At 46.1% G+C, this 26848-nt stretch overlaps 1 protein-coding gene across 1 annotated transcript in view; it reads right to left on the bottom strand.

Annotated features, from left to right (window-relative positions):
• AFG2A (AFG2 AAA ATPase homolog A) overlaps positions 1 to 26848 on the bottom strand; it is a 2695729-nt gene that overhangs the window by 1312778 nt on the left and 1356103 nt on the right. The gene's annotated exons all lie outside the window — the stretch shown is intronic.

The following is a 26848-nucleotide window of genomic DNA, read 5'->3' on the forward strand; positions in this document are numbered from 1 at the left end:
GTGTAAGGTGCCTGGAGGATGACCAAATTGCGGAACAATTTAAGTCATATTATGAAACCCTTTACACTTCTGAATATTTTGGAGATGGGTCAGATGTTGATCGTTTCTTTGGGTCTCTCCCCATCCCCTGTTTGCCGCTAGAGCGTTCGGCCTCTTTGGATCTCCCGATATCTCCTCAGGAGGTTGTTGATGCTATTGCGTCTTTGAAGAATGGCACTGCACCGGGGGACGATGGATTTACCGTCCGCTTTTACAAGACATTTCGTTCCACTTTGGCGCCGCACTTGTCTAAGGTGTATAACTTGGCCTTGGAGACGGGGTCTCTTCCTCCCTCCATGATGTCTGCTCTTATTGTGGTCATCCCGAAGGAGGGGAAGGATCCCTCCGCGTGTCAATCATATAGGCCCATTTCACTTCTAAACGTTGACGTGAAGCTATTGGCCAGGATCTTGGCGAACAGGTTGTCTAGGCTTATTCCCTCTTTGGTTCACGGAGACCAAGTGGGTTTCATTCCAGGGCGACAGGGATCTGATAATGTGAGGAAAACATTGGACTTAATGTATGAAGTGTCCAAGAATGAGGCTGAGGCCTATCTCCTTTCGCTAGATTCCGAAAAGGCCTTTGATCGCGTTGAATGGTCTTACATGATGAAGGTGCTTGGTAGGATGGGTATTGGTGATAGGTTCTGTGGATGGGTCGCAGCGTTATATAATGCTCCATCTGCGCGGGTTCTGGTCAATGGCTTCGCGTCCCCGAGCTTTTCACTTTTTAGAGGAACTCGCCAGGGCTGTCCTCTTTCCCCTCTTTTGTATGCGCTAGCTATGGAGCCCTTTGCCATAGCGGTTAGGCGTGAAGAGGCGATAACGGGAGTGCAATGTGGGGAACATGAATTTAAGTTGTCTCTTTTTGCCGACGACATCCTGGTGTACCTATCTGGGATTAATGACTCGCTGCCCCGGTTGTTAGAGTTGATATGTGTTTCTGGAAAGTTCTCCGGTCTCAAAATCAATGTTTCTAAATCATGTATTATGCCCATGGGGGTGCGAGATGAAGATATTGAGGATAGAGTGGAGGTGTTTGGGTTGCGGACAGAGAAAGTCAGTACCAGGTATCTAGGGGTGGTAATTCCGAGGGACCTAAGCAAGGTATTTGACCTGAACTTCCCTCCGTTGGTGGCAAAAATTTGTCGCGACTTGGATAGGTGGGCTCCATTGACGCTCTCTTGGTTTGGTAGAATGGTCTCGGTGAAGATGAATGTACTGCCTAGGCTTCTCTATCTCTTCTCTTCTCTGCCTTGTGCTGTCCCGGACTCCTTCTTCCTTTCGCTTCGGACGAGGATCCTTCTCTTTGTGTGGGATGGTAAGAGGGCTTGAATAAAGCAGAGTACCTTAACACTCCCTAAGGCGTTCGGGGGATTTGGTCTTCCCGACTTTAAGTTGTACTACAAAGCGGCCCAGTTGCGAGTTATGTTGAAGCACCTGCGAGATGATTTTAGGACATACTGGACTTTCATTGAAGATGTGCATGTTCACCCCCACAAGGTTAGGGACTTGCTCTGGGCCCCGCCGCGCGCACTGCCTGCTGTAGCTCGGTCCCACCCAATTCTAGCGGTTCTCTGGCGGCTGTGGAAGCCGTGTGGAAATAACAATTTACTAACATCATCACCCACTCCCTTGTCCTCCCTGTGGGGGCCACCACTTGATTTGGGGGCTAGGGGGTTCCGAGGGACGCAGTTGTGGTCTAATCAGGGGCTGGAGAGGGCCGCGCAGCTATTTGACCAGGGAGGTTTTATTGAATTTTCCCAGCTGTTGGAGCTCCTTCCGGAAAGGCCTCCCTCCATTTTTGATTTCTTGCGACTCAAGGGCATTCTCACACAAGCACAATGGGTGGCCTTCCTTTCTCGTAAGCTGACTGCCTTCGAAAAGATTTTTGTGGAGGCCAACTCCAGAAAGGGATCCCTATCCAAAATTTATAATGTGTTAATTACGGCGGAGCTAGAGGGGAGGCAGGGGTTCAGGAGCGTATGGGAAGAGAGAATTGGCACAACTCTGGAGGAGCGAGATTGGGACTTGTATACTGCAGCCAAGGAGCATAGCTTTAAAATTCTGCACTCTTGGCACCGTTCGCCCGCCACTTTGTCTAAAATGTTTCCCGGAGTCTCCCCTAAATGTCCTCTGTGTGCCGGTAGAGGAACCTGGTTCCATATGTGGTGGGAGTGTCAGGTTAATCAAGTCTACTGGGCAGAGTTACTAAGTTGGATTAAAGATATCCTGGGAACCTGTCCTGCCCTCCACCCCATGGAGATCTTACTAGGCACCCCTAGGCCCGAGTGTGAGGAGGGACCTTTCCCCAGGGTAATTGGTGCGATGCTAAGGGCAGGAAGAATGGCTCTGGCCCAGAAGTGGAAGGGATCTCAGAGCCCAACGAAGTCAGAGTGGTTTCTTAAACTTTTAACAATCTTCACCTATGAGAAGCTTACAGCTATGGTACATGATGACATGCCTTCTTTCTTGCAGGATTGGACTGTAGTGCTCCTGAATACAGATTGTGCTGCACTGAGACTCTGAGGACAGGGATCGGGTGCGGAGCTGGGTGATGGGGTGAGGGTTGGAATGGATCGGCTTCTGCACAAAAGCTCCAGAGGTATAATCTTGATGGGGACCTTGCAGATAGAGTTAACCGGCCGGGCAGCCACTGACTGTACCAAGTTGTGTTCCCGACCATGTGGTGACTACTTTCTCTATTGTCTGTGAACCATGTGTAGCTCATTGTTTGGGGGGTGGGTGGGGTGGGGGGGTTGGGTTGTTTTTCTGTGGTCCAGTTTGGGCTGGTTCTTGAGTTGAGAATATGTCGCTATTGTTAATGAATAAATCCAATAAATACAAAGTGGAAAAAAAAATGTCACCTGTACAAATATTTTGTTTTAAAATTTAAAAAATAAAATGTTTTAAAAAATACAAATTGCTGCTAAAATGCTGTGGTTTGACCTGTTAAAGGTGTACCCCATTACACCATTTAAGGGGAGCGGGGTTGCAGGGGTGTCCCCCGCTCCTCTTAAATGGTATAATGGGTCCCAGGGTTGTGGGGGTGTCCCCCGCATCCTTTACATGGATTGAGGCGGCAAAACCACAGCCTTTTTGCTGCGATATTTTGTGTCCACGGCCATTTTTGCTGTGATTTTAACATATGGAACCGCCTTGCTGCTGTCGAGCACCAATAAATTCTTCAGCACCAGGTACATTGTGTTTCTGCCCCCCTGGTCCTTCTCTGAAGGCCCCTAGAAACAGCTACGACCCTTTGCCCCTTTGGTGTTGAAACCAAATAATCTTGAACTATAATACTGATTACTTTACCAACTACCCTCCTGTCAGTATCCAGGGTGCATCCCTTTCCTTCGCGAAACTGTCTGTCCACTGTGTTCATTTACAGTATAGGTTGTAATTGTAGTGTGCTAGAACTATCTGTTGTAGTAATAATAAAGGAGATATCTGTATACAACCTTGACTGGACAGTCCCTCTTATCAATGGGTAATAATTGTATTTCTGTGGTGTTGCCACAACCAAAGATCCACAACCTTGCAGAGATAAACCTGCCGTTCTGTCCACGTTAGCAAAAATGGACAAGGAGGTCTTATAATTTACTTGTATTCCAATCTGTTCAGATCCCTTCTGGTGTACTAGATGTGTGGGGTCGATTGGTGGTTTAGAAACTGATATTCATCCCTTGACCACTGGTGCCTGGGAAGTTGATTTGTCACAACAAGTTCAGAAGCTTTAGATGCAACATAGGACACATGGCACCATCCTTGGGTACTAGAATGTAAGGGGAGTACCAGCCCTTCCCACTCCCCATCAAAGGCACAAGAGCTCTATGACTCACATTGCAAAGCATTTAGAGAAGGGAGAGACAGACAAGGACAGTCCGGAGGTTGTTCAAGCAAAGAGAGGCGATACTCCTGTAAGGGTACCGGTTAACATCCAGGTCTCGCAAGTGCTGCATAGCCAATCCTACATATAGAAGGAAAGCTTCCACCCCCTCTGCGATGGGGTGGGTAATATCCATATCAGGGAAGTTTTGGGCGTTGGGTCCGAGGGGAGACAGAGGCTGAGGCAACAACTCCTCTGAGCTCCTCTACCTCTACTTTGGTGGGGAAAACTATACTGGCATTACTCACTAGTGGGAACCTGCCCTCTACTGTGTTGGGCAAAAGGGGGAAAAGGAGATACCCCCGAAAAGAATGCCCCATGGAGGGAGAGGGGGCAGGCTGTTGTACAGCAAACCCAAATGGATTTAGCAATGGCTTTGGAGGTCTTAAACGTCCACAGAGTCTCATCTGATTTGTGACTGAAGAATTTGTCACCATCAAAGGGCAAACCAAAGAGTTTAGCCTTGACATCAGGGGCATAACCAAACGTTTTCCACCATGCATGTCTGTGTATGACAGAGCCTGTACCCATCGCTTCACAGTCTGCTGTGCCCAAATCCAACGGGAGCAATTGATGGGCTGCCTCCTTCTCATCATAAACCAGTAGGTCAAAACGTTCTCTCATCCTGGGTATGGGGAGATTATGTGCTACCTCTGAGATCACACTGCATAATCAGCGGGTGTATTTAGCCTGGGTACGGGTGATGTTCACAGCCCTTATTCAAGGCCAAGCTGCCAAACACAAAGAGCTTTCAGCCAAAAGTGTAGTGTAGGAATTATTGCTTTCTCTACCTGGTGCCAAGGATGGAAACGTGGCAGACCTGGAGCCCAGTTCACAGGCTTGAAGCACCAGATTCCCGGGACTGAGGTGCGGGGATAGGAATCCTGGATGCATGGGGTGTCACAATGCTTCTTTGCAAGGTCACAGACCACACCCGGTGTGGAGGCTAGTTTCAACCACACAGCCAACATTGTGGCTGCTATGGGTGGGTAGAATCTCTTTTGGGGGACCTCATCCAGAATGACCATAAGGTGGTTTCGCAGGAGCAGACAGCCGCAGGGTAACCACAACCATAGCAATGATTAGATGGAAGAAAGCATGAGGCCTAAACGAATTCCATTTCTGGAGAGGTACCCAGACAACTCGCACCCTGGAGGTTGTGAGCCAAATCTGTGTGGGCAGCCTCCTGGATGAAGAATTCCTCTGGAAATTCTTCAACCCTCCCGAATTTAAGGGTTTCAGCCAATAAGTGATGAGATTATCTCCCTTATCAAAACTCTGCTCCATTTTAACAAATAATGTGGTCCTCCAAGCTCGAGTAAACTTGAGTGAAATGCAGAGGCAGATGACACCAGAGCTACGACGCCCAAGGCAGACCACTTGGCATTGAAGGGGATCCGTCCTAGATGTAGGCGTTGAACCAAGCTAGCAGGTACGCAATTGCGATCAGAAGAGGTGCCTTTGATGACTTATCCAAGTGCAGTGGGCCCATGCTCATTCAACAGCACTGAAATCTCCAATGTCAACGCAAAGCTGCCCAACATCTGTTGCCTGAACTCCTTCCACTGCTCTGGTTAAGAAGAGCATGTGGGGGCAGGTACCTTCAATGGTGGTTATTCTCCAGAAGTTTCTTCATCTTCCCTAGAATGGGAGCGACAACTGCTTTTTGGTAAATGAGAAATAACGGCATCAAAAAAGTATGTTGGTGGTGGTCAGTACAACATCATGTGATGCAGCTGGTTCTTCAATTTCCTGTCACTTTAATGTGAGCGAGCTTGAAACTTCTGTGTCCTAGGCGTAGTGAGGGGGCTTTCTAAAACCCCCTCATGGAGGAAGGTGTACAAGGGCCTTTCCATGCATGGATCAGCACAAATTGCAGTCTTCCATATTGTGTTCGTCTCCCAGGCAGTAAAGACAACGTACATCTGGGTCGAGGGCAGGCATCAACCTCAATTAGTTCCTTTGCAAAACAACTTTGGATTTGGCATGACGCAGTTAGAATAGAGAAATTGCTAGTGGTGTTACAAAGCAGCACACCGAGTGTGTGGAAAAATTTAACTGAGATATTGGGGACTGATGGGTCCCCAAACACTGCTCCTGACATGTCTGACAGTACTGGTGCATATTAGAGTTGAAAGGAGCCAACGCTGAGCAGCGTGAAGCCCATGGGTGGCTGAAAAGGTGCAGAAAACAGCCGGCACTGGAAGATAACTTTTGAAAGTGACATATTTTCCATAGCATTTGTATGAGCATTTGTCCCACACGTAGCTAGTAACCACACGTCAATTTAGTAATGAAGGTGCCAGAGCTGGAAACTAAGTTAAAGGTGTTACGGCAGGAAAGGAAACTTGTTCAAGAAATATGCACCTGGGTCTTATTTGACATCAGGATCTATGAACCTAATGGTTCTTGATAAAGAGGAGATGTCACAAGGCAGGAATATTTAAAAATGAGCTCCCAGTGAGGTGCCCAAATCCAATCAGTCTATTCGATTATGGCTTTTACTATCTGGAGCACCGTCAACTAATTCAAGGGCAGTCAGCTTTTTTGTAGTTGTTTGTTTGTGTTTTTTGTAAACTCAAATGTATTCACCCTTTGTACTCTGGGATTTTAGTAAGGATAAATACGCTGGGGACAGACACTAGTGGCCAATAAAAGCTGTAAGTCTTTGGTAAGTGCCCTCGGGCCAGTGGGTCATTACTAACTGGTATGGGCGCCACCCTAGGGCTATATCGCAAAACACAAACAGTGAAGGTGATTCTTGCCTCCGATACAAGATGAGTTACGACTGTAGTACAAAGGGTGGCATAAGAGGATGGGGGTCAAACTTGACAAAACCATTTTCTCCAAGAGAAAAGCAAAATGACTCATGTAGAGGGATCATCTAATCATAGTATAATTAGCGATCGGATGCATAGTTTACTTTTTTGTAGAAGACCGCTACCTATATTTATTTATGCTATTATGCACCATGCCACATGCAGCACTGAAACCACTTCAGTGCACAGGGAATTAAATCACCAAAGGTATTAGAAGGGAGTGGCGAGGGACCGAGGGTGAGGGCCCACAACATTCTCAACACGGCAACAGTTGCATTCTTGAGGTTCCAGGGCTAACTATGCGGGTAGTTCTGAGCAAATGAGTGGCCTTGGGGAGGTCTGACAGTTTGGGAAGGCTTTCCGGTGTAAGGGAATTTGGTATACCTTTCTAAAGAGCAAGCGGTTTTCAGGAGTTTATGGTGTACTGGCAGGTAATTCCAGGGTTTGGGGCCAATCACTCTCAGACCTATTCCTCCAATGTGTGATATTGTCAGTAGTGTGTCACAGTTTGCCATGAAATTCCTTGTGGGCTGGTGGTGTAAGTGGATTTCCCTAGTCAGGTATTTTGGGCATGTGTTCCTGATGTTGGCATGGCCAACTGCTTGCCTTCGGTGCTCTGCAGGGAGCTTGCCCCTGTTTATGCCGAGCACTAGCATGTGCTAAGTGTGTCCTAAAAAGAAATAGGCAGAGAGCAAACGAAGATCTACTGCCCACTAACTAACGCCCAAATACTACCCGTGCCCCTACTATGATGAACGGTTCATGGGTCAGAGGGGGGAACTAAACTGTAAGAAGCACCACAATGTTGCAAACTGTAAAGATGACACAGACATGGCCAGTCACGGTATCGGCTCAGAAGACACCCACAATTCTCAAGTTCTGCAAATCTCTCAAAATGTGGCCTTTTCAACAACACCTGACCAAGGACTAATCCCAATTGATGTACATACCGCAACTCACAGTATTGGGCTACTGTTAAAATATGCCAGCACACATGCTGGCTACCCACACCCTGTACAGCGCTGTGTTTCTCTTGAGCTAGGTCTTTGCATTAAACAATAAAACAAAACGGTATAAAAGCAAAAACACAAATCCGAGGAAAACATGTTTGCAAGTTCTAAGGGGTTCCTTGAAGGAGCTCCTTTGTTCTGTGCAGGAAGTGGGCTAGCAAGTTGAGAGTTACTAGCCTGAGTCTAGCCTGACGACTGGTGCAATGCATCCATGGTACCTGCCAAGAATAGCAGCGCAGGATACAACCAGCAGCAGGGCCTTCAACAATGTAAAAGAACCACAAAACAAGTGTCACCTTTCAAATACAAAAACATACCGTAGGATATGGGTGGAAGAGAACAGCCTGAACTTATAAAACTGAGCCCCATTTACCCTAAAAAATGACATAAGCCTTCTCTGGCAACTATCCAAAGCTCTGCCAGAGTCACTATTATAATGAATTATAATTGTTCTTTTATGACGTGCTTAATACCAGAGCCGGTTTCTAAGCGTGAGCCCAGGAATCCAACCTGTGTTGCTATGCGTGGTCTTGCTTCCAAGACGAACGTTGCCCCTGAGATATCCTCCCTACCCTGCCCGGGTGATTTCCTTCCTGGTAGAGCAGGTGGGGCGGGCACAACCAACGCCCGTACCATCGGAGACTGGCTCCGGCAAGTCATATTGAAATATACACTGTGGCTCCTATGAGGGGGCAAGGCTATTCATGTTCTCACTCTGAACTTTCAGGGGGTTTGATTTTCATGGGAGGGAGTAAAAAGCGGGCCATTTATTACACTTCATCTTACTTCCATCTTCAAAGCAAATTAACGAAAATTAAAAGCAAGGCATCAAATGAGAGTTACAGCTCAACAATAGTACATTTCACGTGCAAATCAAATTAATATCGTAAAATCAATTATGAAAATACTCCATGTATTTCAGACACACTATTATTTCTGTGTTAACAGAGCAGCCTTGCATTGTCTTATGAGACATGTCCCCCAACTAGGGTACATATGGCTTTCTGCTTCACAAAATGTTTTTTGGGCTTAAGTAACTGGGGGTATTAGCCTTCCCCTACACTTATGCCACTTAAAACTGTCCCCCCAATTAAAGGACACCTGAACATGCGCATCAGATGCCCCGTCCCCAGTTTTTTTTTTAGTAAAGGCATAAATCAGGGGACGAAAGGGTTGTCTCTGTGACTTTTTTAAGCACATCTTGAATTCACAAACTTGATGAAATTTAAAATGGGCCGAAAGCGAAAGCATTCCCCTGTGCCGGCCCGTTCGCAATAGGCGCAGTGGAGGAGCTATGGATGACTGAAAGGCCAGTTTCTGACCGGTTCATTACATTTTCTTTAAGTAGGACAGCAGTGGGATGAACCACTGCTATCCAGCTTGCATTTCCATGCCTTCAACAGTGACAGAAAAGCTTTTTAAATTGGTTGACATTTTATAATGACTGGCCCTTTAAGGGCCCGGTCCCTCCTGGGTACGGTGAGCCAATCATGGATTCGTATTGCGAGCATGCTCTGGACACAAATGCAGGGAAGAGGGCTGGTCAGTGCAACATTTGCGCTGGCACAAAGTCCCCCCGAAATGCGCATGTCACTTGTGTTAATTAGGTGACCTGCCCATTTCCAATAATTACGTTGAGCCTCCTCTGTGATATTTTTGGATGTCCTATTTTTTGTGGATCAGGGCACAAACGTTTAGCCCAAAAACGTATCGTCCTTTTGTCTGTGCAAAAACAAATGGGCCACACCGAATACACTTCATGGGGGAGGACTAGCACACCAGTGTTGTGCACTTCAGCAGAAGGAAGGGATTTGGTGTGCCAAGGTCACTGGAAATACACAAATGGAAAGTATTTGGTGGCGCTTGGGGCAGAGTCTACAGTAGTGAAGTGGAGGACCAAGACTGAAGTACAGGTCTCTGGCAATGACCTATAGTGAGAGCATCGACCCGGGTACAAACTGTACTGGGAGAATGGGCCCCTTTAAAGGGATCCCAAAAAAAGGTGTTTGACTGGATCGTGGAACTTGAACCACTTCATTAGGTCACTTATGGATGACATCAAAACCTTCTGTAGGTGTTTTCATGGATCCAGGGCATGGGGAAAGCAGCAACAAAAACCAAAGCTTTAGAAAGTGAGGACTTGACATTGTGGGTACATATGACCTCCAGGCAAGTCAATGGGATCATTAGACTGTGCGTGGACTATGCAACTAGGGAACCCTAAAGCAAAGACCCTTATGGAGATCTTCTCTGGTGTAGGCTCAGAGGGGGCGACAGCTAAAAGGTTGCTCAACAAAAGCCATACTTCCCCATGTGCTGAACATAACAGAACACCTGCAAAAGTTTGTCTTTGGTTATGGAGCAAATGGCAGAAGCTAAGAAGAAACCGACGAGGTGGTATGAGCTCCAAATCATTCCTACCACTGGCACCTTTGAGACAACACGCCTTCACAAGAACCAAATGCCAGTAACACCAATTAATGTGGTCTCACGTAAAATCAATAGAGGCACATGGTGTCCATCTTGTCAATATAATACAGTCTCACTACAAACGCGCTGGAGTGGTTATGCTTGTCCATAGGCAGAGAGAGAGACTAGACCCTGTAAAAACTGCGTACTTCCCAGTTTATGGTCAAGACAGGGGGGTACAGAACAGTCACATTTTACAGATAGCATGCAAACCAGATCAGCACACACTTGCCCTGTAGGGCTATTTGGATACCAGGTCATGTTCTTGGACCTAAAGAAAGCCCCTGAGGCCTTCCAGAATGCCGTCACTATTTGAAAGCACTCCTATGGACGAATACATCCCAACTTTAAAGAGGACCAACAATGACTCACTTACAATGTTCCCAAAGGGAAGCACGGTGAACACCATTTTATAAATGCAACGGCTACATGCATAGCGATCTGCATTTCGATTTGAAATAAGAGTAAACAGTGGGAAACAGTACTATTCTTATTAGAAATTAGCGATTACTTGTGAGCTCGCCTTGACAAAGCTTTTGTAAGGTGAAACACAAGCATGCCCTCCGGGGTTGATGTTTACCGCATTTCATGGAATTAATGTTTTACATACCAAAAGTGAATTTATGGGGCGTTTAGTGTGATAAATGAAGCTTATGTTGACGACCACAAGCAGAATTATGTGAATTAAACCTTACAGGTTATAAGAATAGAAATATATGCTTAAAGGGATAGTCCAGTAAAAATGTTTATTTTAAAAATAGATAGGCAACATTAAAAAAATAATACTAGCACTTTTTTTAAAAAAAAACTTCCTATGTAAAATTTTGAGCTATTCAAGCTCAAAATTCGCAAAAGCAAGCACATGGGCGCATCCATTTTGTGAAATGGATGCCCGCCTGTGCTGGCTTTTGCGGCACTAATGAAGGAAAAGCCAGCCAGCTGTAGTAAACAAAAACTACCACTGGGTGGCTTTTCCTTCATTGGTGCTGTACGCGGAGGACGGGGACCCGAGACCAGAGCAGGAAAGCTGCAGCTGAATCTCGGTAACTGCTATTTATTTATTTTTTTAAAATAAGCACTAGCTGCGTTTTTTTTTCTAAGTTTTCTGGGCTGGAGGAGCCCGGAAAACTTAGAAATAAAACCACAGCTTTAAAAACGTTGTATTTATGTTTGCGGTTATGTTTCAAGTTTCTCAGGCTCCTCCAGCCCGAGAGCCCCAGGGGAGCACCGGAGACCCAAAGTGAAAGCCAAGGCAGGCAGAAACACAACGCGGTTGTGTTTCTGCCTAAATCTGGTTTCCCATTTGGGGCTCTCGGGCTCCCCACGGGGGGCCCGAGAGCCCCAAATGGGAAGGCAGATTTAGGCAGAAACACTGCAGCATTTAGCATTTCCCATTTGGGGCTCTCAGGCCCCCCGTGGGGAGCCTGAGAGCCCCAAATGGGAAATCAAATTTAGGCAGAAACACTGCAGCATTTAGCATTTCCCATTTGGGGCTCTCGGGTCCCCCGTGGGGAGCCCGAGAGCCCCAAATGGGAAATCAGCTGTAGGCAGAAACACCGCGGCATGTAAACACAACCGTGTTGTGTTTCTGCCTGCCTTGGCTTTAACTTTGGGTCTCCGGTGCTCCCTTGGGGGAGCACCGGAGACCCAAAGTGATAGCCACAGCAGGCAGAAACACAACACGGTTGTGTTTGAAAACGCTGCAGTTTTTCTTTCCGAGTTTCTCAGGCTCCTCCGAGCCGGAGGAGCCTGAGAAACTTGGAAAGAAAAACCGCAGCGTTTTCAAACACAACGTTGTATTTATGTTTGCGGTCGCTTCAAAAGCGACCGCAAACATAAATACAACGTTTTTAAAGCTGCGGTTTTATTTCTAAGTTTTCCGGGCTCCTCCAGCCCGGAAAACTTAGAAAAAAAACTGCAGCTAGTGCTTATTTTTTAAAAAAAAATCAATAGCACTTACCGAGATTCAGCTGCAGCTTTCCTGCTCTGGTCTCCGGTCCCCGTCCTCCCCGTACAGCACCAATGAAGGAAAAGCCACCCAGCGGTAGCTTTTGTTTACTACAGCTGGCTGGCTTTTCCTTCATTAGTGCCGCAAAAGCCAGCACAGGCGGGCATCCATTTCACAAAATGGATGCGCCCATGTGCTTGCTTTTGCGAATTTTGAGCTTGAATAGCTCAAAATTTTACATAGGAAGTTTTTTTTAAAAAAGTGCTAGTATTTTTTTAATGTTGCCTATCTATTTTTAAAATAACATTTTTTACTGGATTATCCCTTTAATATATTTGCGCGGGAGGAGTGCCACGACCGGAGCACAAAGCTCCAGTCCAAGTAAGTGGGGAGGGTGAGGAATGGCGGTTGTCTCCCAACAATCAAGATGGCGCCATCCGGGGAAGGGAAGGGCTTTGGGTGGCTGGAAACTGTAGGCAGTACACTGTGTTCTCGCCTGCATTTCCAGCCACCTGATTGGCTTAGCACCCTTCCCAGGGTGCAGAAATTAGATAAAACAGCCATCGTTTATCCAGAATGGACATTTACATTGGAGTACATCGCAGTTGTGCTTGGAAGGTGTCACTGTGAAAGCACAAGTGTGCAGGGATGCCAAGTTCATGGTGGCAAAACCTGGGTATGTGGTGGGAAGGGAATGCCTGTTCGAGGTCAGGAAGAAACAATTCCATTTTAGGCAATGCTCGATACACAGAAGCAAGCCATGGCCACACGCTATTAAAGAAGTTACATTTGCAATAGTAAACTCTGCTGCAGCCTTCTGTGCCAGGCACCCGTATTAGCCAAGCCAGATTCCAAAAGGCCCTTCATTGTTCAAATATAAGCTTCAGGTGCAAGTGCGGGAGCACTGCTATGTCACAAGGCTACGGCTGTGTTTGACAGGCCCATATCGTGTGTGTCGTGTGTCCATCAAGCTTAAAACAAGGGAACATAGGTGGTCATTTGACAAAAGGGAGTCTCTGCTGTTTTGGACCTGAAGAAGCTGCAACCATACTTGTGTGCCACAGCCTCTGTGGGTCAGGCCAATGGCAACTCTTTCTATCCTGCATTCCCTGGGGGATGGATACAAGTGAGAAACGGTTCAGCTGGCACTTCGCTTTACAAGGATAAAGGTTCAGTGTGGTTCATCATTCTGGCTCCAGAGGTGGACTGCCCTTTGGGGAAGACTGGAGATTTCCTGGTTGGCCTCTGCACCCTGGGCCTCTTTTGTGGGGTAATCTATTTATTTCCACTTTTTCCCACAGGAAAAGGGTAGGGCTTGCTGAATATGGAGCCACTTTGAACATTATTTCCAGGGTCTCTTTTGGTTCCCAGTCCACCCCTGCCTGGCTCCAAGAATGTCAATGCTGATGGTGTGTACTGAATGCTGATTAGGGAAACTATGTGACGGACAAACCCAGAAGCCTACACCTATTCTCACCTATCCCCAATTTGGGCCAGGTGCCATGTCAGACTTTGTTGTGGGATTTTAAAACGTTTTTCTGCTCCACAACAGCTTTTTTGTTTAACTTCATTTTAATTAAAGTTTTGAATCAACACATGACAAAACAATCACCAAAAACAAAGGAGAAAACCCCCTTTACCGCCTCTTCCCCCCACCCTATAAAATAAGGAAGATGGTTGTCTGGGGATGAAGTAAGGCCCGTGGATTGTCTGAATAATTGGAAAGTGAGGGTCCCAGCAAGCAGTGCCAAACTCGATGCACCTGCCTCGGAAATCCTGTAATGGCCAGAGGCGTTCGGGCACGCTCATTGTCTCCATCCTGGTCACCACTTGAAAACACCTCCAGTATGGGGTGAATACATGTATGTGATGTAGAGGGACTTAGCAAACACGGCTTGCTGTGTTCAGTTCTTTGGAGGCTGACACTGAAGTTGCGGAGCATCTGTATGTGGCTGCATGCCCAGTAGCCGCCTGTCTGTGAGAAGAGAACCTACCCGAGCGCCTCTGACTTGAACCCAAGCCCCTTCCCACAACAAGGGCCCCGTATAGAGCTCTGCTGTGCCTTACCTGCACCATTTTGGGAGGTTCCCAAAAGGGAACAGCAGGAATCCCCTATGATGTATCATGCCTTAGAAGGCTAAGAAATACTTTCCAGAAGAGTATTCCATCTTCCCCTTTCCCAGCCACAAGCACCGCGGACCCGTTCTGAAAAACCGCTTTGAGTCGCTCTGTTGAGGTAACCATTCTGGTGGCCAGAGGTGTGTACGTTGTGTGTGTGAGAGAGAGACATTTCTGTGCTGTTTAGTCATTATTGTGGGTTAGTGAATATCGTGTGCTCTTTAAAACAGACACTCCCTTTTTTGGCTCCACGTTTTAGCTCCTGGATCCTGGTAGCTAGGGTATTCCTTGAGATGCGCGACTTTTCGACACCAGGTGGAAGAGCTGTTGACCAGCAGGGAGCCATCCCTTTCGATCCTGCGTCCCAAACTCACATTCCCCACCCAGTAACAAATACGACCGACTCAACTATTCCTATATACTGCCAAGGCAACACAACAGAAAAATCCACACATCAACTTCATTAAGACATGACCTTAGTTCGTCTAGCTGTGTGTAAGGCACTTCTCTCATGGGTCTTACATTTGAGAGTAGAATAGGCCATTTCAGCTAAGCAACCCAGTATCCATCCCAAATTCCCTTCCAGTTTACAGGCACTAAACAATGCATTGTGGGTCAACATACTAGCCAAAAGCTCTTTTTGCTCCAAAAATTGCTTCCGTCGTCTTAAAGGCAAGCGCTATTTTATGCATAGCTTTATCAAACAACATATGTGTTTCACCTGCATTAGGGATCATACGTGCAGTGTAGTCTGACAACCTTGTGGGCTGGGGACCCATGCAATAATTTAAAATCAGTTTTCTTAAAAATATATTTACATTGACATATATTTGAGCCCTACATTTATGGCATAGGACCAGACTCTGGGAACACTTACAAAGCCATCTCTTCAGCTGCATTTGCCTTTGTGATCTATATGCCATAATAGCCCCTGCAGAGGGGACAACAACAATCCTGAACTAAGGTATGTATTCAAGCACCAGAAAGCACTAACTCATGCAGAGCACACAGTGGTCCATGAAATAATAATAGCGAGACACCGGGACTGCCTTTTTTTGACAGTTTATGCACTGCATTTTGTCCGCCACTATGGAATGAGTCTTTTTTGTCTTGCGTCCGCCCCATGTTTGTATGAATATGAGCTATCCTTCTACCACCCCAGCCTTCTGTAGATGAGTTTTGGGATTATGGTGAAAATAAAAATTCATGGTGTCATTTCTGCATGCAGGTTCAACCCCTGCACAGCCCAGCGCAACTTAAAACCTTTCAAACATTAAAAGTGGTTTGTATACCACAAAGATGCCAATGGCATTGCTTCGTAACACACAAAACGAATGATTTCTCCCCAGTTATCTTCTACTAAGCCTGCTAGAACAGATAATGGTGTCTAGAGACCCTGACTCACAAAAATCTCTTCCTGGTCCATGGCTGCTGGCCAACTTTTAAAATGGTGGGTCATAAAAATCCAAATTGCATCAAAAAAGGATATAGAGTTGCATCAAAAATGGGTAAAGAGTCATAGTCTTATTTATGGGCAGCTGGGAATGAGCATCATGAAATTGTATAATACTAAGAAGGGTCTGGCGAGAGAGCCCAACTTGGGAGTCACAAAATCCCTTAAGGCTTGGCCTTTCTCTCAGTCGATAATACTATGGGCCTCATCACGAGTTGGGCGGTAGCCCTTAAATGCAGTGGTAACGCTATTACTCCCGCATTTAAGGGCTGGCCCTATAATGGGTTGGGCGGTAAAGCTGGAGGAAAAATGTCCACTGACTGCCCATTTTCAGCGCAATTACCGCCAGCGGTAATAGTGCCCTGCAACCCCATTGTGTCCTATGGGACTTCCCCCTCCTTTCTGGTTGCCCTGGGTCCCAGAATCTGAAGACCTAGTGTCCTATCCCTACTAGAACCACTTATTCACCAGCACCCCTACCTGGTCACATACACAATAGTCTGGTGGGTTCTTATGTTTCTGCTAAGGATGTTCTTCTAGCAGCAGCTCTTATGTTGGGTGTGACATGTCACGTGAATCTTTGCTGCAAGCTTTAATGTACTGCTGTAGCCCCTGTTTTTCGGCCCTTATCCAAGCAAGGTTGCCAACCTCCCACATCCCGAATCAGGGACAGTCCCCATGGCAACCACCAACCCTGCCCCCCAGGCCAGCTGGTAGTGAGGGGGTTGCACCTCAAAATAAAATTGCTGATAACAGGAGATGGGCTACACCCCGAGTTCTTGGCAAACACACCGAAGTGAATTTGATATGGATCCCAATGGGGACCCCTCTTTATTTATAATAATACATATTTTATAAATGTCCCTTATTTCTTTCCTAGGAGTCCCGTAGTGTGAGCACCAACTAAACCGGGAACTGTTACGTCAGCTCACCCTTTCATGGAGTGGTCTCAGAGACCCTTAGGGTGAGTCTGACGCAACAGACCCCTTTCTAACTCCAGGTACCACACTCCGAGGACAGAGAATGGCCTTTGTGTGCCATCCCTAGGCACCCTCAGGCAGGCCACCAAGTACTCTCACTACCTCAATGCCAGGGTACCGCCCTTCTACCTATATATATATATATATATATATATATATATATATATATATATATATATATATATACATATACTTTGTTTGTTTTATTCATTTGTAATGCGCGCTAGACCCGGGGGTATCAGGATGCAACAGTTACAGAAAATGCAAAGCTTAGGTTACAACTTTACAGGAAGTAGGCAAGAAGGAGCATATATACAAGTTAAATCGTGGCTGGCACAGTACAGGAGATAGACAAGAGTGAGACATATGTACAGTTAAGTCACAAGGTAGACATTTGCGTAGCAGATAAGTGCCAAGGAGTGTTCTTGTGGCGGATAAGCCTAGAGGTCAGTAGATTTCAGCAGGTTGATGTAATTCCGTCTGACATTAAGGTACGATTGATCTTCTCTAAGAGGGTGTGGCAAGGAATTTCCACCGTTGGGCAGCTTTCACAGGAAAGTTGCTACAGCATGCCTTTGCAGGCTTAAATCTGGGAACTAACTAACGCCCAAATACTACCCGTGCCCCTACTATGATGAACGGTTCATGGGTCAGAGGGGGGAACTAAACTGTAAGAAGCACCACAATGTTGCAAACTGTAAAGATGACACAGACATGGCCAGTCACGGTATCGGCTCAGAAGACACCCACAATTCTCAAGTTCTGCAAATCTCTCAAAATGTGGCCTTTTCAACAACACCTGACCAAGGACTAATCCCAATTGATGTACATACCGCAACTCACAGTATTGGGCTACTGTTAAAATATGCCAGCACACATGCTGGCTACCCACACCCTGTACAGCGCTGTGTTTCTCTTGAGCTAGGTCTTTGCATTAAACAATAAAACAAAACGGTATAAAAGCAAAAACACAAATCCGAGGAAAACATGTTTGCAAGTTCTAAGGGGTTCCTTGAAGGAGCTCCTTTGTTCTGTGCAGGAAGTGGGCTAGCAAGTTGAGAGTTACTAGCCTGAGTCTAGCCTGACGACTGGTGCAATGCATCCATGGTACCTGCCAAGAATAGCAGCGCAGGATACAACCAGCAGCAGGGCCTTCAACAATGTAAAAGAACCACAAAACAAGTGTCACCTTTCAAATACAAAAACATACCGTAGGATATGGGTGGAAGAGAACAGCCTGAACTTATAAAACTGAGCCCCATTTACCCTAAAAAATGACATAAGCCTTCTCTGGCAACTATCCAAAGCTCTGCCAGAGTCACTATTATAATGAATTATAATTGTTCTTTTATGACGTGCTTAATACCAGAGCCGGTTTCTAAGCGTGAGCCCAGGAATCCAACCTGTGTTGCTATGCGTGGTCTTGCTTCCAAGACGAACGTTGCCCCTGAGATATCCTCCCTACCCTGCCCGGGTGATTTCCTTCCTGGTAGAGCAGGTGGGGCGGGCACAACCAACGCCCGTACCATCGGAGACTGGCTCCGGCAAGTCATATTGAAATATACACTGTGGCTCCTATGAGGGGGCAAGGCTATTCATGTTCTCACTCTGAACTTTCAGGGGGTTTGATTTTCATGGGAGGGAGTAAAAAGCGGGCCATTTATTACACTTCATCTTACTTCCATCTTCAAAGCAAATTAACGAAAATTAAAAGCAAGGCATCAAATGAGAGTTACAGCTCAACAATAGTACATTTCACGTGCAAATCAAATTAATATCGTAAAATCAATTATGAAAATACTCCATGTATTTCAGACACACTATTATTTCTGTGTTAACAGAGCAGCCTTGCATTGTCTTATGAGACATGTCCCCCAACTAGGGTACATATGGCTTTCTGCTTCACAAAATGTTTTTTGGGCTTAAGTAACTGGGGGTAATAGCCTTCCCCTACACTTATGCCACTTAAAACTGTCCCCCCAATTAAAGGACACCTGAACATGCGCATCAGATGCCCCGTCCCCAGTTTTTTTTTTAGTAAAGGCATAAATCAGGGGACGAAAGGGTTGTCTCTGTGACTTTTTTAAGCACATCTTGAATTCACAAACTTGATGAAATTTAAAATGGGCCGAAAGCGAAAGCATTCCCCTGTGCCGGCCCGTTCGCAATAGGCGCAGTGGAGGAGCTATGGATGACTGAAAGGCCAGTTTCTGACCGGTTCATTACATTTTCTTTAAGTAGGACAGCAGTGGGATGAACCACTGCTATCCAGCTTGCATTTCCATGCCTTCAACAGTGACAGAAAAGCTTTTTAAATTGGTTGACATTTTATAATGACTGGCCCTTTAAGGGCCCGGTCCCTCCTGGGTACGGTGAGCCAATCATGGATTCGTATTGCGAGCATGCTCTGGACACAAATGCAGGGAAGAGGGCTGGTCAGTGCAACATTTGCGCTGGCACAAAGTCCCCCCGAAATGCGCATGTCACTTGTGTTAATTAGGTGACCTGCCCATTTCCAATAATTACGTTGAGCCTCCTCTGTGATATTTTTGGATGTCCTATTTTTTGTGGATCAGGGCACAAACGTTTAGCCCAAAAACGTATCGTCCTTTTGTCTGTGCAAAAACAAATGGGCCACACCGAATACACTTCATGGGGGAGGACTAGCACACCAGTGTTGTGCACTTCAGCAGAAGGAAGGGATTTGGTGTGCCAAGGTCACTGGAAATACACAAATGGAAAGTATTTGGTGGCGCTTGGGGCAGAGTCTACAGTAGTGAAGTGGAGGACCAAGACTGAAGTACAGGTCTCTGGCAATGACCTATAGTGAGAGCATCGACCCGGGTACAAACTGTACTGGGAGAATGGGCCCCTTTAAAGGGATCCCAAAAAAAGGTGTTTGACTGGATCGTGGAACTTGAACCACTTCATTAGGTCACTTATGGATGACATCAAAACCTTCTGTAGGTGTTTTCATGGATCCAGGGCATGGGGAAAGCAGCAACAAAAACCAAAGCTTTAGAAAGTGAGGACTTGACATTGTGGGTACATATGACCTCCAGGCAAGTCAATGGGATCATTAGACTGTGCGTGGACTATGCAACTAGGGAACCCTAAAGCAAAGACCCTTATGGAGATCTTCTCTGGTGTAGGCTCAGAGGGGGCGACAGCTAAAAGGTTGCTCAACAAAAGCCATACTTCCCCATGTGCTGAACATAACAGAACACCTGCAAAAGTTTGTCTTTGGTTATGGAGCAAATGGCAGAAGCTAAGAAGAAACCGACGAGGTGGTATGAGCTCCAAATCATTCCTACCACTGGCACCTTTGAGACAACACGCCTTCACAAGAACCAAATGCCAGTAACACCAATTAATGTGGTCTCACGTAAAATCAATAGAGGCACATGGTGTCCATCTTGTCAATATAATACAGTCTCACTACAAACGCGCTGGAGTGGTTATGCTTGTCCATAGGCAGAGAGAGAGACTAGACCCTGTAAAAACTGCGTACTTCCCAGTTTATGGTCAAGACAGGGGGGTACAGAACAGTCACATTTTACAGATAGCATGCAAACCAGATCAGCACACACTTGCCCTGTAGGGCTATTTGGATACCAGGTCATGTTCTTGGACCTAAAGAAAGCCCCTGAGGCCTTCCAGAATGCCGTCACTATTTGAAAGCACTCCTATGGACGAATACATCCCAACTTTAAAGAGGACCAACAATGACTCACTTACAATGTTCCCAAAGGGAAGCACGGTGAACACCATTTTATAAATGCAACGGCTACATGCATAGCGATCTGCATTTCGATTTGAAATAAGAGTAAACAGTGGGAAACAGTACTATTCTTATTAGAAATTAGCGATTACTTGTGAGCTCGCCTTGACAAAGCTTTTGTAAGGTGAAACACAAGCATGCCCTCCGGGGTTGATGTTTACCGCATTTCATGGAATTAATGTTTTACATACCAAAAGTGAATTTATGGGGCGTTTAGTGTGATAAATGAAGCTTATGTTGACGACCACAAGCAGAATTATGTGAATTAAACCTTACAGGTTATAAGAATAGAAATATATGCTTAAAGGGATAGTCCAGTAAAAATGTTTATTTTAAAAATAGATAGGCAACATTAAAAAAATAATACTAGCACTTTTTTTAAAAAAAAACTTCCTATGTAAAATTTTGAGCTATTCAAGCTCAAAATTCGCAAAAGCAAGCACATGGGCGCATCCATTTTGTGAAATGGATGCCCGCCTGTGCTGGCTTTTGCGGCACTAATGAAGGAAAAGCCAGCCAGCTGTAGTAAACAAAAACTACCACTGGGTGGCTTTTCCTTCATTGGTGCTGTACGCGGAGGACGGGGACCCGAGACCAGAGCAGGAAAGCTGCAGCTGAATCTCGGTAACTGCTATTTATTTATTTTTTTAAAATAAGCACTAGCTGCGTTTTTTTTTCTAAGTTTTCTGGGCTGGAGGAGCCCGGAAAACTTAGAAATAAAACCACAGCTTTAAAAACGTTGTATTTATGTTTGCGGTTATGTTTCAAGTTTCTCAGGCTCCTCCAGCCCGAGAGCCCCAGGGGAGCACCGGAGACCCAAAGTGAAAGCCAAGGCAGGCAGAAACACAACGCGGTTGTGTTTCTGCCTAAATCTGGTTTCCCATTTGGGGCTCTCGGGCTCCCCACGGGGGGCCCGAGAGCCCCAAATGGGAAGGCAGATTTAGGCAGAAACACTGCAGCATTTAGCATTTCCCATTTGGGGCTCTCAGGCCCCCCGTGGGGAGCCTGAGAGCCCCAAATGGGAAATCAAATTTAGGCAGAAACACTGCAGCATTTAGCATTTCCCATTTGGGGCTCTCGGGTCCCCCGTGGGGAGCCCGAGAGCCCCAAATGGGAAATCAGCTGTAGGCAGAAACACCGCGGCATGTAAACACAACCGTGTTGTGTTTCTGCCTGCCTTGGCTTTAACTTTGGGTCTCCGGTGCTCCCTTGGGGGAGCACCGGAGACCCAAAGTGATAGCCACAGCAGGCAGAAACACAACACGGTTGTGTTTGAAAACGCTGCAGTTTTTCTTTCCGAGTTTCTCAGGCTCCTCCGAGCCGGAGGAGCCTGAGAAACTTGGAAAGAAAAACCGCAGCGTTTTCAAACACAACGTTGTATTTATGTTTGCGGTCGCTTCAAAAGCGACCGCAAACATAAATACAACGTTTTTAAAGCTGCGGTTTTATTTCTAAGTTTTCCGGGCTCCTCCAGCCCGGAAAACTTAGAAAAAAAACTGCAGCTAGTGCTTATTTTTAAAAAAAAAATCAATAGCACTTACCGAGATTCAGCTGCAGCTTTCCTGCTCTGGTCTCCGGTCCCCGTCCTCCCCGTACAGCACCAATGAAGGAAAAGCCACCCAGCGGTAGCTTTTGTTTACTACAGCTGGCTGGCTTTTCCTTCATTAGTGCCGCAAAAGCCAGCACAGGCGGGCATCCATTTCACAAAATGGATGCGCCCATGTGCTTGCTTTTGCGAATTTTGAGCTTGAATAGCTCAAAATTTTACATAGGAAGTTTTTTTTAAAAAAGTGCTAGTATTTTTTTAATGTTGCCTATCTATTTTTAAAATAACATTTTTTACTGGATTATCCCTTTAATATATTTGCGCGGGAGGAGTGCCACGACCGGAGCACAAAGCTCCAGTCCAAGTAAGTGGGGAGGGTGAGGAATGGCGGTTGTCTCCCAACAATCAAGATGGCGCCATCCGGGGAAGGGAAGGGCTTTGGGTGGCTGGAAACTGTAGGCAGTACACTGTGTTCTCGCCTGCATTTCCAGCCACCTGATTGGCTTAGCACCCTTCCCAGGGTGCAGAAATTAGATAAAACAGCCATCGTTTATCCAGAATGGACATTTACATTGGAGTACATCGCAGTTGTGCTTGGAAGGTGTCACTGTGAAAGCACAAGTGTGCAGGGATGCCAAGTTCATGGTGGCAAAACCTGGGTATGTGGTGGGAAGGGAATGCCTGTTCGAGGTCAGGAAGAAACAATTCCATTTTAGGCAATGCTCGATACACAGAAGCAAGCCATGGCCACACGCTATTAAAGAAGTTACATTTGCAATAGTAAACTCTGCTGCAGCCTTCTGTGCCAGGCACCCGTATTAGCCAAGCCAGATTCCAAAAGGCCCTTCATTGTTCAAATATAAGCTTCAGGTGCAAGTGCGGGAGCACTGCTATGTCACAAGGCTACGGCTGTGTTTGACAGGCCCATATCGTGTGTGTCGTGTGTCCATCAAGCTTAAAACAAGGGAACATAGGTGGTCATTTGACAAAAGGGAGTCTCTGCTGTTTTGGACCTGAAGAAGCTGCAACCATACTTGTGTGCCACAGCCTCTGTGGGTCAGGCCAATGGCAACTCTTTCTATCCTGCATTCCCTGGGGGATGGATACAAGTGAGAAACGGTTCAGCTGGCACTTCGCTTTACAAGGATAAAGGTTCAGTGTGGTTCATCATTCTGGCTCCAGAGGTGGACTGCCCTTTGGGGAAGACTGGAGATTTCCTGGTTGGCCTCTGCACCCTGGGCCTCTTTTGTGGGGTAATCTATTTATTTCCACTTTTTCCCACAGGAAAAGGGTAGGGCTTGCTGAATATGGAGCCACTTTGAACATTATTTCCAGGGTCTCTTTTGGTTCCCAGTCCACCCCTGCCTGGCTCCAAGAATGTCAATGCTGATGGTGTGTACTGAATGCTGATTAGGGAAACTATGTGACGGACAAACCCAGAAGCCTACACCTATTCTCACCTATCCCCAATTTGGGCCAGGTGCCATGTCAGACTTTGTTGTGGGATTTTAAAACGTTTTTCTGCTCCACAACAGCTTTTTTGTTTAACTTCATTTTAATTAAAGTTTTGAATCAACACATGACAAAACAATCACCAAAAACAAAGGAGAAAACCCCCTTTACCGCCTCTTCCCCCCACCCTATAAAATAAGGAAGATGGTTGTCTGGGGATGAAGTAAGGCCCGTGGATTGTCTGAATAATTGGAAAGTGAGGGTCCCAGCAAGCAGTGCCAAACTCGATGCACCTGCCTCGGAAATCCTGTAATGGCCAGAGGCGTTCGGGCACGCTCATTGTCTCCATCCTGGTCACCACTTGAAAACACCTCCAGTATGGGGTGAATACATGTATGTGATGTAGAGGGACTTAGCAAACACGGCTTGCTGTGTTCAGTTCTTTGGAGGCTGACACTGAAGTTGCGGAGCATCTGTATGTGGCTGCATGCCCAGTAGCCGCCTGTCTGTGAGAAGAGAACCTACCCGAGCGCCTCTGACTTGAACCCAAGCCCCTTCCCACAACAAGGGCCCCGTATAGAGCTCTGCTGTGCCTTACCTGCACCATTTTGGGAGGTTCCCAAAAGGGAACAGCAGGAATCCCCTATGATGTATCATGCCTTAGAAGGCTAAGAAATACTTTCCAGAAGAGTATTCCATCTTCCCCTTTCCCAGCCACAAGCACCGCGGACCCGTTCTGAAAAACCGCTTTGAGTCGCTCTGTTGAGGTAACCATTCTGGTGGCCAGAGGTGTGTACGTTGTGTGTGTGAGAGAGAGACATTTCTGTGCTGTTTAGTCATTATTGTGGGTTAGTGAATATCGTGTGCTCTTTAAAACAGACACTCCCTTTTTTGGCTCCACGTTTTAGCTCCTGGATCCTGGTAGCTAGGGTATTCCTTGAGATGCGCGACTTTTCGACACCAGGTGGAAGAGCTGTTGACCAGCAGGGAGCCATCCCTTTCGATCCTGCGTCCCAAACTCACATTCCCCACCCAGTAACAAATACGACCGACTCAACTATTCCTATATACTGCCAAGGCAACACAACAGAAAAATCCACACATCAACTTCATTAAGACATGACCTTAGTTCGTCTAGCTGTGTGTAAGGCACTTCTCTCATGGGTCTTACATTTGAGAGTAGAATAGGCCATTTCAGCTAAGCAACCCAGTATCCATCCCAAATTCCCTTCCAGTTTACAGGCACTAAACAATGCATTGTGGGTCAACATACTAGCCAAAAGCTCTTTTTGCTCCAAAAATTGCTTCCGTCGTCTTAAAGGCAAGCGCTATTTTATGCATAGCTTTATCAAACAACATATGTGTTTCACCTGCATTAGGGATCATACGTGCAGTGTAGTCTGACAACCTTGTGGGCTGGGGACCCATGCAATAATTTAAAATCAGTTTTCTTAAAAATATATTTACATTGACATATATTTGAGCCCTACATTTATGGCATAGGACCAGACTCTGGGAACACTTACAAAGCCATCTCTTCAGCTGCATTTGCCTTTGTGATCTATATGCCATAATAGCCCCTGCAGAGGGGACAACAACAATCCTGAACTAAGGTATGTATTCAAGCACCAGAAAGCACTAACTCATGCAGAGCACACAGTGGTCCATGAAATAATAATAGCGAGACACCGGGACTGCCTTTTTTTGACAGTTTATGCACTGCATTTTGTCCGCCACTATGGAATGAGTCTTTTTTGTCTTGCGTCCGCCCCATGTTTGTATGAATATGAGCTATCCTTCTACCACCCCAGCCTTCTGTAGATGAGTTTTGGGATTATGGTGAAAATAAAAATTCATGGTGTCATTTCTGCATGCAGGTTCAACCCCTGCACAGCCCAGCGCAACTTAAAACCTTTCAAACATTAAAAGTGGTTTGTATACCACAAAGATGCCAATGGCATTGCTTCGTAACACACAAAACGAATGATTTCTCCCCAGTTATCTTCTACTAAGCCTGCTAGAACAGATAATGGTGTCTAGAGACCCTGACTCACAAAAATCTCTTCCTGGTCCATGGCTGCTGGCCAACTTTTAAAATGGTGGGTCATAAAAATCCAAATTGCATCAAAAAAGGATATAGAGTTGCATCAAAAATGGGTAAAGAGTCATAGTCTTATTTATGGGCAGCTGGGAATGAGCATCATGAAATTGTATAATACTAAGAAGGGTCTGGCGAGAGAGCCCAACTTGGGAGTCACAAAATCCCTTAAGGCTTGGCCTTTCTCTCAGTCGATAATACTATGGGCCTCATCACGAGTTGGGCGGTAGCCCTTAAATGCAGTGGTAACGCTATTACTCCCGCATTTAAGGGCTGGCCCTATAATGGGTTGGGCGGTAAAGCTGGAGGAAAAATGTCCACTGACTGCCCATTTTCAGCGCAATTACCGCCAGCGGTAATAGTGCCCTGCAACCCCATTGTGTCCTATGGGACTTCCCCCTCCTTTCTGGTTGCCCTGGGTCCCAGAATCTGAAGACCTAGTGTCCTATCCCTACTAGAACCACTTATTCACCAGCACCCCTACCTGGTCACATACACAATAGTCTGGTGGGTTCTTATGTTTCTGCTAAGGATGTTCTTCTAGCAGCAGCTCTTATGTTGGGTGTGACATGTCACGTGAATCTTTGCTGCAAGCTTTAATGTACTGCTGTAGCCCCTGTTTTTCGGCCCTTATCCAAGCAAGGTTGCCAACCTCCCACATCCCGAATCAGGGACAGTCCCCATGGCAACCACCAACCCTGCCCCCCAGGCCAGCTGGTAGTGAGGGGGTTGCACCTCAAAATAAAATTGCTGATAACAGGAGATGGGCTACACCCCGAGTTCTTGGCAAACACACCGAAGTGAATTTGATATGGATCCCAATGGGGACCCCTCTTTATTTATAATAATACATATTTTATAAATGTCCCTTATTTCTTTCCTAGGAGTCCCGTAGTGTGAGCACCAACTAAACCGGGAACTGTTACGTCAGCTCACCCTTTCATGGAGTGGTCTCAGAGACCCTTAGGGTGAGTCTGACGCAACAGACCCCTTTCTAACTCCAGGTACCACACTCCGAGGACAGAGAATGGCCTTTGTGTGCCATCCCTAGGCACCCTCAGGCAGGCCACCAAGTACTCTCACTACCTCAATGCCAGGGTACCGCCCTTCTACCTATATATATATATATATATATATATATATATATATATATATATATACATATACTTTGTTTGTTTTATTCATTTGTAATGCGCGCTAGACCCGGGGGTATCAGGATGCAACAGTTACAGAAAATGCAAAGCTTA

The sequence above is a fragment of the Ambystoma mexicanum genome, chromosome 6q (genome assembly GCF_040938575.1).
Source record: "Ambystoma mexicanum isolate Mex_15411 chromosome 6q, UKY_AmexF1_1, whole genome shotgun sequence".
In the NCBI taxonomy this organism is placed as follows: Eukaryota; Metazoa; Chordata; class Amphibia; order Caudata; family Ambystomatidae; genus Ambystoma; species Ambystoma mexicanum.